General features: G+C 46.6%; 1 protein-coding gene across 4 annotated transcripts in view; it reads left to right on the top strand.

Moving 5' to 3' along the window:
- Dmrt1 (doublesex and mab-3 related transcription factor 1) overlaps nucleotides 1-19,433 on the top strand; it is a 111,972-nt gene that overhangs the window by 65,782 nt on the left and 26,757 nt on the right. The window lies entirely within an intron of this gene.

The following is a 19,433-nucleotide window of genomic DNA, read 5'->3' as shown; positions in this document are numbered from 1 at the left end:
GCCCATGAGCTGTCTAGCCATAAGTTCTTGGTCTTGTTGACAGTGTTAAGTGTGGGTCCTATTTTTGTGGTATGGGCTCTAAAGCCAAGCGGAAAGGGATTGGTTTCTCCATTAACACTTGTACCGCTATTGTACTAACTGGGACTACTTTACCAGGTAGGTCATTAATGAAACTCCCAGGTCTACAGCCAGATGAGATTGGTGATTACTTTTCTCCAGATGAACATTCTCTAAAGAATTCAGCTACAAATTGGTTTTACTTTGTTCTTTTTTTATAGCTTCATTTTCTTTTAAAGTATCTTTTTGATTGTTTACTTTTCAGATTGTATTTTAGTTACAACATTTCTCCCTTCCTCTTCCTCCCTCCAATCCCTCCCTCACATACCCCTCCCTGCTCTGCTTCAATTTCATGGCTGCTTCGTCATCAGGTGTACTGTGTGCATTTGTGTATTTGTACAGGGGAAATGGAGGGATCCTTACAGAAGTGGGGGGGAGGGAGGGAGGTAAAATAACAGCATGGATGACTGGGAAAACCACACAGACTCATACTATAAACTATTTCCTAAAACAAAAACTGCATGTCATTCCGTGTATAAATAGACATACATAGCTTTCATGAACTTACCTCATGTGAGCCGATGTACTCCTCCAAGAGCCAAAGACCACCTAACAAAAATTCCCATACCACATATCAAAAGCCTCTTTTGAGTTGGTTTATTCTTAACACAATTTTCCCCCTTTCTGAATACTTGTGGTAACAGTAGACTTCTGTCCTCAAATGTTATTTTCTTTTTATCTTTTTTAATTAAGAAGAATTTATGTGTGTGTTTTGCGTGCATGTATGTATGTGTACCACATGTGCGCTTGATGCCTGAAGGCAGGAAGAGGGTATTAGATCCCCTGGAATTGGAGTTGTGCGTGGTTTTGAGCTAACATGTAGATTCTGGAAGTCAGCCCTGGGTCCTCTGGAAGAGCAGGCAGTGCTCTTAATGGATAAGCCATCTCTCCAGTCTCCAGATGTTACGTTGTTGAGGAACAGAGTGACATGCAAGGCTGAAACCCCAGGGATCGTTGCTGATGCTGAGCAAGGGCTTTGAGAAGATACCCCAGTGCCCAGGGATGCTTTAAATGTGTTTCAAGTCCACATTTTTTTTCTTTTTCTTTTTCTTTTTTTTTTTTTTTTGGTTTTTCAAGACAGGGTTTCTCTGTGTAGCTTTGCGCCTTTCCTGGAACTAACTTGGTAGCCCAGGCTGGCCTCGAACTCACAGAGATCCGCCTGGCTCTGCCTCCCAAGTGCTGGGATTAAAGGCGTGCGCCACCACCGCCCGGCTTTTTTTTTCTTAATGAAGTGAAGTTCTGTACAATAAATAGTTGTTTCACAAAGAGTCTTGCTTTAAAATCAAAGTACATTCATCTTTTGGGGGGAAAGTAGCACAGTAAAACATTTTTTAATACAGTAGATCTGGGCTTCTGCAGTAGCAATGCAAATAATTTTGATATGGCTGAAATAAAAAAATATGAGTGTTTAATGAACCAAAGCACTTTGAAATACACAATTCCTCAACTTCAGTTTTAACCTTCTCCCCAACAGTTATGCCGAGTTGATGGGCAGGTCTTCCCTGGCTGCATTTCCAGAGCCCATTTTTGAATGAATTATACTTAAGCATCATCTTTTAGTTTAGGAAAGCTAGACGAAAACAGTGGAGCCCGGAAGGGGCAATCAGGGCAGTCCTGAGTGACACGGAAGGGACTGGTCCAGACATTTTCGTGATTACCTTGTACTAAATGGAAGGAGACGTTCCTTTCCTAAATAGTGTGACTATGGAGTCCCTTGTACTAAATGGAAGGAGACGTTCCTTTCCTAAATAGTGTGACTATAGAGGAAGACGTTTAAAATTCTATTATGTTTGTTGCACGGGGAGGGGAGGCCATGATGTGGGTGTGAAGGTCAGAGGACTCTGTAGAGTTGCTTCTCTCCTTTAACCTTGCCATAGATTCTAGGGATTGCGCTCAGCTCACCAGCCTAGAGTCAGGTTAGGGTGCCTGTACCTCCTGAGCTGTCTTCCAGGCCAAGGGTTTCTTTGCTAAAGCTAAAGAAAATGAGAATCAGAACTCTAACCTCATCTTCACGTTTGGAATTAAATCTTTAAAAGCTGGGCAAGAACCCCTGTCCACAGAAGCAAAAACAAAACAAAAAAGCCGAGCAAATGCTGCTTTATTTACTCCCCTAAAATCCAATAATAGCTTCCGTGGATATAGGACGTTTAGGTCATGGAAACTAGGTTGTCTGACATGAAGAAACGGAAGTGCACGGTGATGGCTGTGCTTTCATTTTTATTGATACTCAATCGCTGTGGTTAGAGCAGACTGTGCCCTCCCTGTTTCGTAACACCTATATTCTCCGTGGCGCCGCCTTTGGGCCAGCACACTCCTCAAGAGAAAGCACACAAGCCACGTTCCTTTTCAGTCTGCTCGGACAGCCTCTCTTTGCTCTTTGTTGAGTGAGTGAGTGAGTGAGTGAGTGAGTGAGTGAATGAGGGAAGGAATGAAGAAGTCTGTCTGTTTTTAAGTGAGCGTGCCCCATCAGGGAACGAAAGCCTGAACAGTCAGGATCCCGACTCTGCTGTGTCCAGTTTGGAGATAAAGCGGTTAAAGAGACTTGTTGTCATGTAGATAATTAGAAATGAGTTCCCCTTACAGGAGGAAACCGCCTGTGCTTCTTGCTCCAGCAGTAAGGGACTAGCTTTAGAAGCACTGGCCTTCTTGAGATAAAGGTGTCAATTGAGAGCAGTAAGACAGAAAAATGTAAGGGGCCGTTTATTGGAGCAGAGAGGAGCGGATGTGAAGAGGAGCACTAGATTTGTCTGAAGTTACGGCAGAGGCGGCCGTAACTCAGAAGGAAAGAGGTAACGGTCCACGAAAGCAGGGTTGGCCGCATTGTGACCATAGCACGAGGCATCAAGAATGGCTTACTTTTCCTGAGGTCTCTGGCCTCACTTCCTGGGACCTTCTCATCCACTGATAATTAGTCAGGAGCTCAAGCTGTGGGCAAGAGGGAGATGGCCCTGAAGAACCATAGATAAATCTCAGGATTGTTAACTTGGAATTATGGAAAAAGAAAAACGAATTAGTGGAAAACCCGAAACCCAGCTAACGGGTGAAAGGAACGTGGTTTGCTGGTGTCTGGCTGCCTGGAGTGCCGTGTATGAAGCTTTACAAAGCCGATGAAGGTTGGGAGAATCATTGGGGAACCAGGATGTCCACAGGTCATCTTTTTGGCACTTCCCCACACACACACTTTGGTGCTTTGGAGCAGGCTAGGCCCCTTTGGATAGTGGGTCTGAGGGTCTGAGACAGTGGCAGGATGTGGTGCGTGGGGCTGGGGACATCATTGTAGTCACTGAGAAACTGGCCCTGGTCACAGTTCTGCCTAGCCGTCGTCATGGGTGAGTTGAGTTCCTTTCAACAGGCCAGCATGTTTCCACAGGTTTCCACAGGTTTCAGATATCCCAGATGGTCTTCTAAGTGATTTGAAGAATGGTCTTGTAAGTGGACTTAGTGTTTTTTTACATTTTTGAGTATGTATTTGTCCATTAATATATTTTTCAATTTTTTTAATGGATAAACATAACTTATCGAACCCATGGATGCTAGGGAAATGCTGTACCACTGAGCTACAGCCCCAGGCCTTTAAAAAAGTTTTACTGTGAGACAGTTGGACAGGCTGGACTTAAACTCACTGTGTAAATCAAGGCAGCTTCAAATTTGTGAGCCTCCTGCCTGTAATTACAGGTGTGTACCATCTTGCCCAGCTAATCTTGGTATCTAGAGAAATGGGTGTGAGCTTAATGCTGTCCTCTGGACCTACAGTGGATGGCAGCAGGAGAAATCTGTTGTGGAAAAAAAAAAATGTCAAAGGTTTCCCCTGCCAACTTGCTTCGGTGGTTGTTCTCTGTGGAAGAGGTCTGAGCAGACCCCGTCCCATCCAGAAGAGATGGCTGGGATGTGTGCGTAGGTGGGAGCTGAGGCTGTCTGTGCACCTCCCACGCTTGATTATCTGTCTCTGTGTGAGGAGCTGGGCATTAAACCCAGGATCCCACCTCCTAGGCAAGTGCTGTACCACTGAGGTACATTCTCAGCCTCTGTGAGATGACTTTTCCACCAGGTTTGAGAAGTCCGTGACATATGCACGTGGGCTCTGAGTAGAACTTGGATGTGTGAAGTCTGAGTGGAGGGGAACCACCCCTACTAGAAATAAAAAGTTGAGGGTTCAGTAGACAGACGCTGGATAAGTCAGTCTGACGAGATCACCTGAGAAGGGAATGTCCAGGAATGCAGAGGGGGCAGAGAGGACTGAGGCTCCGAGCCTGGGGACCTCAGTGTGTTGAGCACTGGTCGATGGGATGAGTGAAGGAGATAAGCAGCCAGTGAGGTGGATCAAAACCGTGGGTCGGTGGTGTTTCAGAAGTCGAGTGAAGGAAGTACTTCAGTGAACCAAGCCAAGCAGGCCTGACCATAGGACAGGAAAGCCGGGCTTGCCCACTGCCTGGTCCCAGCTAAAAATGATGGATGGCTTTGCTGCTGTAGTGGGGAGCTTGGGCCCTCTTCATGCTTGGAGAACCTGGGAACTAGTTGCTCTTTGGTCTATGAGGCTGCGTGACTCAGCAGTTCTAGTCTGGTGCTATACACTGGAGGAATTCTGGAGAGCCAGCCATTGGTGTTCAGTCCATGCTGGAAGTCCAAAGGAAATGGGTTTCAGTGTTAGCAAAGGGTGGTGGCAGCAGCGGCAGTGACCACTGTGAGGATAGATGCACTCACTAGCAAGAGGTGAAGCCTGGCAGGCAAAGTGCAACAGCTTTTCTCTCAACTTCCTTATCTCTGGGGAGACTTTCCTCTCCAGAAGTCAGTCCTTCTGGGAAAAACTCTTACAGACCTAACTAAAGGTGTATCTGTTAGTTAGTTCCAGATCCAGCTAAGATTAACCATCACAGCAGGACCCAGGGAGCCAGGCCAGTGCGCTCCAGAGTGACAGCTCGGGTGGGTCTGCAGATACTTTTCCTACTGGTTGAAGAAAAGTGACATAAAGGAGTCAAGAATAAGGGGAGACTGTACGAGTCAAGAATAAGGGGAGACTGTAGCTACTTGACAGGGCAACTAGATGTCTAATGAGCTTGATGTCAGACATGGGGCTTGTGGTTGATATATTGTACACCCCAATAAACTTATCTGGGGGTCACAGAACAGAACAGCCACTATATTAAACATAGAGGTTGGGCAGTGGTAGCACACACCCTTAATCCTAGCATACCGGAGGCAGAGATCCATCTGGATCTCTCTGAGTTCAAAGCCACACTGGAAACAGCCAGGCATGGTGACACACGCCTTTAATCCCAGGAAGTGATGGCAGGAAGCAGAAAGGTATATAAGGCGTGAGGACCAGGAACTAGAGGCTTTTTAAGCTTTTAGGCTTTGAGCAGCTGTTCAGCTGAGATCCATTCGGATGAGGACTCAGAGGCTTCCGGTTTAAGGAAACAGGATCTGATGAGGAGTTGGCGAGGTGAGGTTAGCTGTGGCTTGTTCTGTTTCTCTGATCTTTCAGAATTTACCCTGATAGCTGGCATTGAGTTTTATTATTATTGTCGTTATTATTATTATTATTATTATTATTAATATTATTAAGACTAAGATTCATCTACAGGGGCTTGTAGCTTTATCTTTCGTTGTTGTAGTAGTTCACTTGTATCTCACATAAGATAATCATGAAACATCTGAAACTGTACTTGGGGTGTTGTGTATGTCACAGTTAGGGCAACTGTCCCTTCTGTGTGGTTCCAAGTCATGTGTACGCACTGAAGAGGAAACTCATATCCATGAAGCCGTTAGGTCCACTCTTCCCTTCCTAAGCCCCTGGTAAGCACTAACCTGCTTTCTGCCTCCAGATTCCCCTATTCTTGATGTCTCATGCAAATGGAATAGATGACACACGACCCTTTGTCCTCTTTCTCTTCACCTCCAGTTTTCATGGTTCATCCACACTTTAGTGTGAATTAGCACTCCATTCATTTTTATGGCTGAATGATAGTCTGTGGTTTGAATGTATCACGTTTTGTTCATTCATCCTTTGATGGACGTTTGGATTATTGCCGTTCTCTGACTGCTGTGAATTGATCATGCCGGCAGGACACACATACATGCCTATTTGATTACCTGTTCTTAGGTCCTCTGAACTTCTCCCTGGAAGTATGTATTAGTCAGCTTTTGCCACTATAACAAAAAGACTGGCTTTAGTAGCTTTCAAAGAGTAAAGGTTAGTTTTGACTCACAGCTTTGGAGGTCTCCACCTGTCACTGAGTGGGCCCATTGCTTTGGGTTTCTGGTGGGGGAGCCACATGGCAAAGGGACACAGTGGAATAAAACCACTGACCTTGCCAGCCAGGTGGAAAAATGGAACAGGAAGAGGTTAGGGTCCCGCGCCTTCTTTCAGGGGTATGTTCCCATGGCCCAGCACCTCCCACTGGGAATTGACTTTAAGGTCAGGCACATGCCAGGCAAGCACTGTACCACTGAGATGTAACCCTGTCCCTCTTTTATCCCTTTTGCTTCAGGGCTTTGACAGCAGCCCAGGCTGGCCTCGAACTCACTCAGTAGTCTAGCCAGGCTTTGAACATGCCGTCATCTTGCCTCCTTAGGATGACGGTCCTGTGGCCAACTCCGGGTTCTGCCACCTCCCAATAGTGCTGCCCTGGAGACGGGGCCTTTTAGTGTAGGTCTATCCAAACCCTCCAGAGTGGAATTGCTAGGTCTGTGGGAGTTTTATATTTAATTTTTTGAGGCACATTAACCTGCTCTCCCAGCAGCTGCCCTGTCTTACATTCCCATCAGTCTCTGAGAGGCTCCCACTTCCCCATATCCTAACCAACACTAACTTGTTTTCCAATTTTCTCAATTATGGCTCTCATAATTCATCTTTATTGTACTATAAAAGTATCTAATCAAAGCAGATTAGAAACTCAAAGTAAATAAAGCGTAGGTCCTTCCCTCCATATAGTTTGGAAATCACTGATTTGCCCAAGTAGAAGACTGGTGTGGGAGAATGTGTGGCCAGTTCATAGCAACACATGGAGGGTGTTTGGGAAATGGCTGTGGGTGCATCCAGGAAATGATGCTCACTCACTCCGGAAGGGGTGACATGGGGGTACCACAGCAATGTCTCTGTTTCACTAAATGCACATGTGGCTGTAGGTGGGTAGTGTTAGGTCTCAGGCAGTCTGTATGTGTTTTGAGAAATGGACTCCACATGAACCATAGGAGGATTTCTGGCAGTTAGATAAAAGTCAGCATTCCTCAGGAACTTGTGAAACCATTTGTCTGCCAATAGGAGCCATTTCCCTCACCTGGCAGAAGGAACATAGACTACCAGTGACTTCTGTCAGCATAGCGAAGCCCGTGCTGGCCTCCAGGCTCCCTTAGTATCACAAGTGCACATTATACATCTCAGAGCCTGTGCTAGCACCCCAGCCCTTCTTACCAGCTCCCCTGCCCTAAGCTCCCTCCAGATCATGGACGTCCCCACTCCAGCTATCCTTCCTCTTAGAACCCAGCCATTCTCGTTATGCTCGTATCCATTCTCTCTCTCCTTACTCCCGCTGACTCTCTTGTTATGCTCTGTTTTATTTCTTGCTATCTCACTATCTCCCCTGTCCTTTCCTACTTCCCTAACCCTAGCCACGTCCAGTCTGCCTCTTTGTCTCCCTGCTCTCAAATCTACAATAAAAACCTTAACCACATCATGGAGCGTTCATGTTGACATTTTCTTTACTGTGCCCCGTTGCATACAGGTAGCATCTGTAAAGAGGCACATTTTCTACATGTTGTTCTCTTTAGTAAAAGTTCTTAGCAGGCAGTTAACACCTGCAGTGAGGTTTGGATTGTTGTTCGACTCTTTGATGGTCTTTTAATAAAAAAACTCAGAGCCAGATATCAGGATGAAAGCTGATCAGAGAAGCAGAACAGCCAGCCACTAGTTCTTACCTCTACAAAGTCCTCAGTGTAAAGAGAGAGAGTTCCTGTTTCCTCACGCCTTTTATACCTTTCTCTGCCCTGCCATATTACTTCCTGGGATTAAAGGCGGGTGTGCTTTCCAAGCAAAGGCATGAGATCTCAAGTGCTGGGATTAAAGATATGTACCACCACTGCCTGGCTCTGTTTCTCTCCTATACTGGATCAATCTCATGTAGCCCAGTGTGGCCTTGAACTCACAGAGATCCAGACAGATCTCTGCCTCCCAAGTCATAGGATTAAAGGTGTGTGCCACCATTGCCTGACCTCTATGTCTAATTTAGTGGCTGGCTCTGTCCTCTGATCCTCAGGCAAGTTTATTAGGGTACACAATATATCACCACATTGGATCACCTGGGAAAGACAGACACACTTAAAAGATTTGGTCAGCTTCTGTGATGATCTGAGCGCAGACGGGAGAAGTGGTTGCCTCGGACTCCTGAGCAGCCACTGACAGTGGATGCTGCTCCTCCGCACTGCCAGACTGTAGGCAGAATGGTTGTGCAGTCACCTGAGACATGTTCAGTGTTGTGTGGTAGAGCTGCACTTTGTGGGAAAGGTTTCCTGGCAGCACCTCCAGACTCTGCAGGTGGGAGCGAGGAGGCCATGCTGCCGTTTGGAAGCACCCTGAGATCTCTTTGTCATGGGTGCCTTCAATGTGAGGAGAGCGACCTTCTGTGGTAAGTGGCTATGTGGAGGGATAGGAGAGTCTGATTAGTAAAATGGGCCTATGAATCAGCAGCTGTGTAGCCTTAGCCACAGCAGGCCTTTCTCAAAGGCTGGTTTCATTTCCTGCTTTGGAGGGTGAGGGTGGGCACTGTGAGGTCACGTGGCTGTTGTGAGGTTCTGATGGGGTCCAGTGTGAAGAAGCTCAGGTCTGCTCTAGAAGGTGAGGGTGGGTGCTCTGAGAGGCTGCCCGGGAAATTGTGAGGTTCTGATGGGGTCCAGTGCAAACACAATAAAAGGTAGCAGATGTCATCACACCCAGTTCCTCCCTTCAAGGATGGTGCTGGTGTTGCTGGCAGGCCTTGTTGTGGAGAAGAATGTTCTAGAAATGTGTCAGTCTGGCTTAGTCCTGTGGAAAGTGAGCCCAAGACTCCAAGGGCTGCTTTTGTCCTGTGTGCTCTGCCCCGAGCTGTGTGACCTAGTCTATAGGAGAGAACATTGGCTCTTGTCCCCCCCCCCCCACCTTAAGAGAAGGTGACCGTGTCTCATGTAGTGTTTAGAGGATGCTACCCTTATTTTAAACTTGGTGCCGTAGGAAGTAGCTTGTTTGCCACATTTCAAAGAAAAGAGCACTGGACTGATAACCTTAGTTTTTTGTATGTGATCTTTTATTGTCAGCTCTCGCTTTGAAGAGAGAGGTGAGTGGAGCATTCAGTGGCTCATGTGACAGAAGCTGGTACCTGGAAGAGACTAGAGCCCTGCAGTGGGGATGGCCCTTAGGGTCCCCAGCTCTGGCCCAAAAGTGCTGCGCTCATGGTATCTTAGAGCTCCGTTCACTCAGCTGGGAAGCTGAACGCAGTAACAACAGTTTACCTGTTTTCATATAAGGATCCATAAAGAGCTGTGCAAAATCATGGAACACTGCTGTCCACACTGACGCCCCCATGTCACATTTCCTGTTGGCACAAAGGCCATCACCCTGCCTCTACACCTCTCTGTATCAGCAGGTGTTTAGCAGTGGACTCTGTAAATTAAAAGTATTGCTTTCATAAAGAAGGGCTTAGTTTTAGCCCAACAGGGGTTCTGATGGACCTGAGTATATGTGTATTGTGTATTGAGAGTTTCAAAATTAGTTAGACATCGTGGTCTGCTGAACGAGGAATATAGAATATCCACGTTTTTAAGCATTTACAAATGGTAGCCATTTTTAATTTGGGAATGAAGTATGTTGGTGTTTCTCAATGGATGGAAAGGAAGCAGAGAGGGAGAGAGACTGTTGGGGACCAGCAACTCCTAAAGAACGTAAAGAACAGTATAGACTAGTTGATGTGCTCTGGATGACAAGCAGAGCTGTTTTTATTTGGGTCCTTTTTCTTTCTCTATGAAACGCAGGCCCTGCAGAGGCAGTCTGGACAAGATTGAGAGCTGGTGGCCCCAGCATAGCTATGTAAGTGTAAAGTGCCAGTGTTTAACAAAGCCAGTCACCAGGCTGCCATCTAATAATGGAGGTGCTTATCAGGGACCTGCCTTGGGGAGGTCAGACTCTGCGATGTAAGGCATGGGATCAGTCATCTCAACACTGAGGAGGAATGACCAGGGTGTGTTCTCATGTATGCACACGGGGCAGAGGGGGCCCTCCCCAGAATGCTTCGTGTTCAGCTGAATGAATAAGAGGACCACTCTCGGAATATTTCCACTCTGGTCTCACCAGTGCTCAGTGAAGTGTTATCTCCATGTGGGTATGGAGTGCAGCCTCTAGGCTGTACACATCCTGGACTGTATTGCAGAGAATCTTGCCTTGGGGGAAGCTCTCAGTTTCACAGACTTAATTCTTTGCATGAGTCTGGCTTTTGATGAAGAATGAATGTAGCCTTGCAAGAGGCTCAGATGAGGCTTTACCAGTATTCACACTTACAGAGGGGGGCTGGCAGGATGCTTCCTCCAAGCCTTGTCCGTGGTGTTGAGCAGTAAGGTTCACTAGGGTCCACTCCCACCTTGGAACCACTTTCCCTGGCTGGTCTCTCTCCTTTGTTTTCCTTTCCTTCACTTCTGGTCCTTGTGTTGCTCTTACAAACACACGTCGCTTCCGCGGTGTCTTTAAGACAGCGCCCGGTGCACCTTACTGGTATAACTTACACTAGTATTATCACCGCTGTGTGACAGATGAGAACACTGAGGCGTGGAGACAGCGTCTGAGAGCCAGGGAGGAAGAGGGGCCCTGGTTTCCACATGCCAGGTGTGGGAGCTGAGGCATAGGGAGGGCATAGTCTTTCTGAAGCCTCCCTGGCCAAATGGTCTGACATGTCTGTGTTTGAAATATGTTCGAAGAGACGGCGGCTGTGATGGGAGGCTACTTACTTAGACGTGGCTACAACGGTGTTTCTGTTGCTGTTGTGAAATGTCAGAATATGGTCCTGGAAGCCCCCCCCACCCAGAGCTGCTTTTCTCTTACCTCACAGCACAAATCTTAGGAACAGCCTGAAACCCACCAGCGGGTCAGCTGAGATGGTTCTCTTGACAAACACGGGAAAGCCACTTAGTTTTATGGTTATATTACAATTTCCTTCTTATTTAACAGGTGAGAGTTGAGCACAGTTCATATTTGATGAGGTTCAGGTATTGGAAGGTTAGGTAGCTAGTTGTTATCTTAGAAATTATAAGTAGTTAGAAATAGAAACACCACCAGCTACTTCTTACATAGTCACTTTTTCCTTTGATCCTAAGCTAAGTCAGTTTATGATTCTATATGATATACTACTTGTTTTTTTATTTTTAGTTAACGTGAGCAAGAGTAGTCCAGTTTTCCCCAGATAGTTAAAAGTTCTTATTATATGTATTTTTGCATGTGTACTTTTGTGTGTGTGTGTGTGTGTGTGCGCGCGCGCGCGCATGTGTATTCACTGTGTGGGGGGAGGGGTTGGAGGATAACTTAATGGGACTTACATCGTGAGGGTCCCCAAAACAGAACTCATCAAGTGCCTTCAACCAATGAGCCATCTCATTGGCCCTCCCAGATCATCTTTTAGAAAGATACCATTTTTTGACTCTCTTAGTGGCCTTTGGTGGCTCGAATGGAATAGCTTTCTGTGTCTTCCTCTTGCAAGCTTTCCATCTTGGGCCCGGCACACACCAACTCTGCCTGTACCCTCAGCTCATCCAGTGACTATTGTTTTTAAAGCCGAGAAGCTCCAGCCTTGGCACGGTGGGCCTTGCGTGTGGCTGCAGCCACTGAAGTTAGAGCTGCCAGACCATGACTGCGAAGACTTCATTTGACTCCGACTTGAGTCTGCCGGAGCCTCCGGCATAGTGAGGAGTAATTTTGGGGTTTCTTCTCCCGGCCCAGCTCTCGGGAGGCACGGCCCCAGGCCAAGTACAAGTTGAATAACCTTCAGGAGAGCTGTGCCGTCCTTCCGTTGGCTGCTGTCTTTGAAAATTGCCCGCAGGGTTAGTGAGCAGGAACAGTTAAGATTTACAAACAATGATGAAGCTTGTCATGCATCCTTCGCCATTCATCACCCGGGTGCCGTGCCTGGGCGGTGAAGTGTTCTTCATAAAAACCAGCTCGGTGTGAAATACACCTCGCTGCAATGTTTACTGCTCTGAAGCCCGTCAGCGGCCCTTTATAGTAAATCCAGATTGCGATGTGACATTACAGTATATCATTGCCCGGCGCCGTGGGGTTTACACTGGGAATGAGTGCAGTGCACACCAGATGAGGTGTCCAGAGTGAGTTATGTTAGAATTTGGCTGTTATATGGGGATAGCTTTTGTTTTCTGAACACTGAAAGTTAGCTTTATATGTATTTGTATTTATAGATAGGCATATACTTCCCATCCTGCACATATACACGGGATATACACTATGTGCCGAGGTCAGCTTCCAAACGGGTTTCAGGTGTAGAGAATGGTGACCAGATTTTATGTACTTTCCAAGCTGTTGTTCATTGAACTTGGCATAGATGGAAGCCTTGCCGGGGAGCTAGGGTCAATTCATTGAGAAAGTCAGTTTGATCTGTGTGTAAAGTGATCGTGTTTCCCATCTTTTCATATACAAACAGGGACCCTTTTCTCTTGGGACTATTACTGTCCTCTGTAATGTCCACTTTGGTAGAAGATCCTACAGGCTGATTCTACTATAGTTGAGCACTGCACTCCTCTTACATACTCCTGGGGAAGTCTCTGAAGTCACTCCCTTATTTATTATTTTTTTAAGTGGGTATCAAAATCCTGGTGCTGCCTCTGCTATCTTGAGAGATGCTGCTTCCAAATAAGAGATTTATGTTGTTTTAGCTTAAATCTGCGAAATAAAAGATAGACTGAATTTATTGAATGATCAGGTTTATTTACATTCACCCTAAAAGCGCCAATATTAAAAATGGGCTCCATAAAAATAATATTCAGAGATAACAGCTTCCCCTGAAGTCCCCTGATCATCTGCTTAACACATATATTTTCAAATTCTCTGTTTTGCACAGGAGGCTGTGAGAACGATTTGTGATCGTCACCCACTTAGGCCTGCCGGGAGTGTAGGTCGACCCCACAACCCTTTAAATGAAAAGCTAAGCAAAGCTCTCCGGGCCACACCCACTGCCTTTTGAGGTTGATTTCTCTTATTTGTAAAGTCTTCGTCAAGACTGACTAACTGTCCATCTTTCTGGAAGAGGCCTCAAGGAGACATTGCGGCAGATGGTGCTGGCTTCTGGGGACATAGAGGAGCAAGCCCTCAGTGTCCAGTGGAGGGGGAGACTGGCCTTAATTTGTCCAGCATCGCCTCTTGCTGAGGTGATTGGGTCAGCAGGTGGAATGGTTCCCATCTACTTTGAGAGAAAATGAACACCCAGTTAGTTTTAATTTTCAAACAATAAGTGTTAATTGTAATCATTTTCTAAGTATTTTATTGGACTAAAAGTCATTTGTGGTCTGTAAAAGTTAAGCTAACCTGCTGCCTTGTGCTTTTATTTGCCCCCTCCGGCTGCTGGTGTCTTCTGTGATCACTCTTGTCTGAACCACCCTGGGAGGAGAAGCAAACTAAGATGACCTTTGAGTTTCAAATTAGTTTTGTCCCTGTAAGGTTAGGCCAGGAGGTGGCGCTGATGCCTCTTGGGCCAGTTTCCTTATTGGGCTGAAGTCATTGGGGGGAGGGGGTTTCTATACATTTCCAGATGGTAGTTCAGCCTTGAACATTTAACTGTATTGTTTCAGCTGCTGCTTAGGTAATTCAAAGGCACAGGAGGGCCAAGGGAATCACGTTTCTTCCTTCATCTTTTGTAGGTTAGACACAAAAGTGCAGCAATAACTGAAACCTTGCCTGTTCTCACTGGGAATTAAAATGGAAGCCTGTGCTTCTGCCTTTGCGGGTCATAACGGTGCCTCTTGAAGTCATCCTGCCGAGCCAGTTCCTCGTTGTCTCTCTGCAATCCTTGGAAGACACTGCCTTACTTCAGTGATTAGAAAAGTAAATTCAGGGACTTAAAGAGATGGCTCAGTGGTTAAGAGCACTGACTGCTCTTCCAGAGGACCCGGGTTCAATTCTCAGCACCCACATGGTAGCTCACAAGTGTCTGTAACTCCAGGTCCAGGGGATTTGACACCCTCACACAGACATACATGCAGGCAAAACACTAATGCTCATTAAAAAAGAAAGAAAGAAAAAAAAAGAAATTTCAGGTTGGGTGGTGGTGATGTTCACCTTTAATCACTCAGGAGGCAGAGGCAGGCAGATCTCTGTTTAAGGCCAGCCTGGTCTACGAGTGAGTTCCAGGATATCTAGGGCTACTCAGAGAAACCCTGTTTTGAAAAACAAAACAAAAGAAAAAGAAAAAAAAAGAAAAAGAAATTCAGTGAGCACTGACTGCATGTCTTTATGCCTAGCACGTACTCTAGAAGAGGGCCACAGTGTTCTCTGAATGCTAATAGAGTCTAAGGACATGTCTCTTCATGTGTGCCCGACAGCATTGCCTTGGTAGGATGTGGGACAGAGCACAGCCTGTGCTCTGTGGTCCTGCTCTGACTCCGGGCTTGACTGTGGTCTCCATGAGCCCCAGGGTGGGTTTTCTTTAGACGGAAAAGCCAGGGTACTGCCACACTGCAGTGTGCCAATGCGCAGCCTTGCCCAGGCATGCTTTCTTTCTGTTACTTATGTGGCTACAGAGGGGGCTGGGGCTTGATTTATTAGTTTGTTTGTAAGAGCTTTACTGAGATATATTTCACATTCCATAAAGTTCACCCTCTTAAGCTGTTCAATTCAGTGGTTTTTAATATATTGGCGAAGTTGTGCAACCATCGCCACTGTCTAGTTCCAGAACATTCCCACCATTCCTGAGAGTCCCTACAGCCATTAGCAGCCACACTCCATTTCCCTCTCCCTCCCACCCCGTCCGTAATCATTTGCCCATTGTGGACTTTTTTCTGAATTTCTGGGGAAGAAACTTAGGGATATTTGGTATGTTGAGCAAATGCACTATTTCTAAGCTAAATCCCTAGCCCGGGCATTTTGTATATATGGAATCTAATAATATTTGGTCTTAGGGGTCTGCTTGCTTTAAGCATGTTTTTAGAGCTCATCTATAATGTAGCATTTATTGAAGCTTCATCCCTTTATATGGGCAGGTAACACACTAATCTGTGAAGGGGTTTGATGAAGTCTGAGATGGAAACCTATGGCAGGACCCTGCAGCACAATTGCAGCAGGAGCCTTTCCCGTCACAGAAAGCTTTCCCCGGTGTGCTTTATCTCCAGTAAGCTTGGAGAAGCCCCTTCTGCCAAACATCTGAGTATGTGCAGTGACCGGAGTCAGCTACATGAAACAGGAGTGTGGTGTGTACAGACTGTGTAGGTGATCCAGGTTATATTGTCTCTGTCTTCTGCTCAGGATGCCATAACTAAATACCACAGATGGATGGCTTTTGGCCCAGAACTTTTTTCCTCTTTGGAGGCCAGAAGTCCAAAATAACTTGATGTTGGGGTTGGTTTCTGGGACAGTCTCTCTCTCTCTCTCTCTCTCTCTCTCTGTGTGTGTGTGTGTGTGTGTGTGTGTGTGTGTGTGTGTGTAGAGAGGGGAGGGGGAGGGAGGGAGGGAGGAGGAGGGAGGAGCAGACAGACAGACTGAGGTACAGTTTGAGTACAGTTTGACTTCTTACAGGGAGTTCCGTCATACTATGACTTCATTTAACACTGCCTGCGTCCCTGAAGTCCTTTCTCTGCCCAGTTCCATTGGGATCTAGGGCTTCAGCAGCCGCGGAGGGAAGAACACAGTCAGTTCACAGCACCGTTGGAGGGTTGTATGTCCCCTCCTTCTGACAAGGTTCTCGGGAAATAGACACTAAGATTTAGTGTGTCCATGGGTCGAGTCTGTGCCCTGCTCTTACTGCCCCCCCCAGGTGTTGCTGTTTCTCACACTGACTCGTGTCAGCCCCTTGCCTGTGGCCAGGTCCCCAGGACCAAGGGAGTTTCTCAGGACCCAGGTCTTTAACAGTCACGCTCAGTCCTGGGGACATTATGTTTTCCAGGTTGTTTCCTTGTTTCTGAGTTTCCATCCCTATAATTTGGATTCTTTTTCAAATACCTGAATTCAGGAAAGAAATTCTGGTCCTCGGCTCTAACAGCTTCCTGTGTGTTGCTGCAGGTGCGAGTGAGTGTGTGCCAGTTTTCCTGGCAAGGACGGTAGGAAGTCGGGCCTCTCTACACCAGCATGCGAATGAGAAAGTGGGGAATTGCTTCTAGGAGTTAGGAGCCAGCACAGAAGCATCACAATGAACTTAGGACTGGCATGCATTCGTGAACTAGTTGATGTCCGCTTCAGAGCCAATCATGGGAGATAATCTCTTCCACTCTGACGCACGTGATACAGCTCATTTTGTCTAATCCTAACAACGATCTCACAGTTGTGAGAGATACTTTCTTCTGACGTGAGTAGGATGTACTACAATCCAATAAAAGGCAGGCACAGATTGACTGTCTAGTCACCCAGACTCCAGAGGCTAAGGACTCAGTCCCCCAAACATGCTTCGTTTCAGACTCCAGCTGTGAGTCAACATTTCTCTCTGGTTGACTACAAATTTGGGGGTTCCTATACCCTCATGTCGGGCTCAGCAGTTTTCTATAGAACTCGCACACCTTGGAAGCTACTCTGTCTACTCTTATTTTTCTAGAAAGGATTCTACCCAGGAGTGCTGCATCAGAGAGGAGTTCTGGTAGTGGGGTGGGGATTGGGAACAAAACTTCATCTCCAAGCCTCTGAGTTCCAAGCTTGTAATGGGGGCTTGCTCTTTCTGGTAGTGAGTCGCTCCCCTGAAGGTGGGAGCCCACTAAGAGTCACCTCATCAGAGTGAAAAAGACTCCTGCCACAATTCTCTCTCAGGATATCCCAAGGATTTGAGCAGTTCTGTGTCAGAAACTGGGTACAAATACCTTTGTGTAACACTACAGGTGGGTAGAGTAACCGTTAAGTGACCCCTGTGAGCAGACTGCTGAAGAGAGACCATGTGACAGCTAGTGTGGGGAGATGCCACGGTTCGAACTCGCCTAGAAAACTCAGCTTAGCTTGGCACTTCATTCCACGATAACAGAATTAAGACATGATTAGGCCACTTCTCAACGGATCAGGGCTCTCATCGTGGGAGTGGGTTAGTTATCTCTGGAGTGGGCTTCAGACAAGAGAAGGAGCCTGTCCCCATTCTGCAGAGAGCAGAGTGCAGTGAGCTCTGAATGCTCCTGACTTCTGTCTGTAATGTGACTCCTTCGACCTCAGACTCCAGCACTGAAACGCCCCTGCCTCCACTTGTCCTCCTTGACCTGTTACATCTAGGACAGTAGCTGCCCAGCCACACGGGGCACTGAACTTTTAATTACAGATCCAGTTTCTCCGTCATGCCAGCCGCCTTTCAACTGCTCAGTAGCCGCACTTGGCTTGAGACAACGATACTGAGAAGAGGTAGAATTTTTCTATCATTGTAGAGTGTCCCATTAAATAGCACTTCGGGACTTTTATATTGACAGGACAACTCGGAGTTTAAAGCAGAGACAAAGGCGTGAACACAAGTACCGTACATTGAACAAATACCATCTAAAAAGTCTATAGCTTTTCTGGGAACAGAAAAATAACAGTCCTTATTCAAATAGCCCATCAGGCTGAGCGGGTGTTACTGACAGATGCGTTGAGTGGGTGCTGACAAACACTGACTGATCCTCCGTCCTCAGCTGTGATGCACACTTCTTTTTCTTTTTTCTTTTTTTTTTTTTAAAGGTGGAGGGGAGTGACTAACGTAAAATGTGGTTGATCTCAGTCCAAGAGTGAGTGCTTGCCCACAGTAGAAAACTTGCCTTTGTAGCCTTGGGACAACACATTAGCCTTGGGGACTTGGCAAGGATTGCCGCCATTAAAGCCAAGGTTGCGAAAGTGGCATTTGTCACTATCTGATAACTGATTGACGTGTGTTCTCCTGTTCTGTGGGTTGCTGCTGCACACAGTTGTTTGTGTCTTGGTGTGAAAAAAAAAAAGGTCTTTACACTTTGATAAGGTCCAGTTTGGTCGCCTTTCGTCTGCTGCCCGTGATTTTGATGTCACCACTGAGAGTTGCACAGTTCAGCGGCATGAAACTCTCCCTGTTCTTTCCCCGGGAGTTTTCTAGTTTTAGCCCTTCTGTTTACCGCAGGTATTTGATCCACTCTGAGTTAATATTGGCTTATGGTATCCAGGTAACCGGCCACCTCCATTCTTTACTGGGTGGATACCCAGCGTTCCCAGCATCACTGTGGACAGGACTGTCCTTCTTCTCTGCACCAGAAGATGAAAGTAGCCTGCTTTAGAGCAAGGTGCATGCCTGATCCTCCTCCTGTGGCCTTCAGAGAACCATCCTTGCTGGGTATCTTCCTGCTTGTCTGTTCTTTTGTCTGCTGGTCCTTGCCAGCTACCCAAGCTATCTTTTTTCCCCACTCCTTAGCCTTTTGAGGTAAAGGAAACAGATGAATCCTTCCCCTTGGAATGTATGGCAGACCAGTAAAATACTGGTTTCCAATTTTTCTAGTTGGAAGTAAATTTTTCTGTTTGAAAGTGACAGTAATTTGTTTAAAACTCCATTTTTAAGAAGTCCTCTGAAGCCCCTTGTGTGCAAGCTGGGTGCCGCCCCTCTAGGTGAGCTCCAGTGGCAGAGCCTGCTCTCCTGGCTGTCCCTCAGGAATGCTGCTGAGGAAATAGAGCAGATAAGCCAAGAGGGGCCCTGTTAAAGGCAGTCTGGTTGCAGGCTGGTGTCCTTGTCGTCAATCACCCTTTAATGTTTACAGAAGCAAAAAGTCAATGCGCAGTTGTTTTAATTTGCCACACTCAGGGCTGAGAGAGTGATCGCCGGAGGGGACAGTTGAGCTGCCTGTGCTTCTTGTCAGCCCCGTGTCTGATTCCACACTAAGCATTTTCTGATGAGCAATAGATTAGGTTAAGTACTGCTCTAATTGCGCCTTCCGCATACCACTGTCACCGCGCCTTGTACGACATTTCTATCAGCACTTGCCTGAGGCTGTGAGGGTTTCTGCTGCTGAGAGTCCTGAGTGCTCATTTTCATGAATCAGTGTCCGGTTTGGAAGAGCACTTGCTACAGCATTAACTGGTCCATAATAAATTACACCCTCTCCAGACCTATTGGAGTAAATCAGGACTGTTACAGCCGTTCAAGTGAGCTTTGGAGTATAAGCCACTTGTTTCGTTTACCAAACCA

This window comes from Peromyscus eremicus, chromosome 1 (genome assembly GCF_949786415.1).
Source record: "Peromyscus eremicus chromosome 1, PerEre_H2_v1, whole genome shotgun sequence".
NCBI classification, from domain to species: domain Eukaryota; kingdom Metazoa; phylum Chordata; class Mammalia; order Rodentia; family Cricetidae; genus Peromyscus; species Peromyscus eremicus.
The sequence above is the reverse complement of the archived record's forward strand: the minus strand, read 5'-3'. Positions and strand labels throughout refer to the sequence as shown.